This window comes from Elephantulus edwardii, unplaced genomic scaffold, assembly GCF_000299155.1.
Source record: "Elephantulus edwardii isolate Elephantulus edwardi_28Jun2011 unplaced genomic scaffold, EleEdw1.0 scaffold00003, whole genome shotgun sequence".
In the NCBI taxonomy this organism is placed as follows: domain Eukaryota; kingdom Metazoa; phylum Chordata; class Mammalia; order Macroscelidea; family Macroscelididae; genus Elephantulus; species Elephantulus edwardii.
The window spans coordinates 23,130,970-23,131,729 of record NW_006399753.1 but is presented as its reverse complement, the minus strand read 5'-3'; the positions used below and the strand labels follow the sequence as shown (position 1 = coordinate 23,131,729).

Sequence of the window (760 nt, the reverse complement as noted above, 5' to 3'; positions counted from 1 at the left end):
CTTTTTGATTTCCTGACTGCTGGTGCCAAGAGTGTTGACTGTGGAGGCGAGCAAACTGAAGCTGTGAACAATCTCATGTAAATAAATATTTACATGTATGTGTGTTTAGATCTAAAATCTCCCCTGGTTTTGCTTCCCAAGAGAGCCCACTCTTTCCATGTTAATACAAAGAGATACTTGATATCCTTGCTCTAGGAATACTTCATATTCCTTGGTAGTGAATGAAGCATTATTTAATTAGAAGCAGGCTGACATAAATGTGCTTCCAGTCTTTTGTTATTAATAACAAAGTTTCCCTAACACAAACAATTGTTCTTGCTTCCGTTTTCCCACCTGGAAATGAGGATACCATTAACCTTACCCAGTTGCTATAAAAATGGTACGACCTTAGAATGTGCGAAATCTTTAGTTCCTAAAACTAGTTAGTGTTCGAGAACTTTCAGTTGTGGTTCTTAATTACGAAGAAGTCACATTATGGTTAAGTAAGTACATCTGTAGGATGAGTTCCAAGAAGCGGAAGTGCCAGGATGTTTAAGGAAATCCACAGACCAGGAGCTCTGTTGGCAAAGCACGAGGGAGGTAAGCTGCTAAGCAGAAGGCTTTGCTTTTTTTTTTGGCGATTCCCACACCCAGCAGCTCCAGGGCAGCCAGATGAGTCGTCATTTGCAGCCTCGGAAAACTTGCTGCAAGGTCGGCTATGAGTTGTTAAAGGCAAAAGCAATGAGTTGGAGGCTTGAAGGGTGGAAGTTCCAGGACATGG

At 41.7% G+C, this 760-nt stretch overlaps 1 protein-coding gene across 1 annotated transcript in view; it reads right to left on the bottom strand.

The window, feature by feature from the left end:
• The window catches only part of EXT1 (exostosin glycosyltransferase 1), a 341,687-nt gene that overhangs the window by 226,750 nt on the left and 114,177 nt on the right, over nucleotides 1-760 (bottom strand). The gene's annotated exons all lie outside the window — the stretch shown is intronic.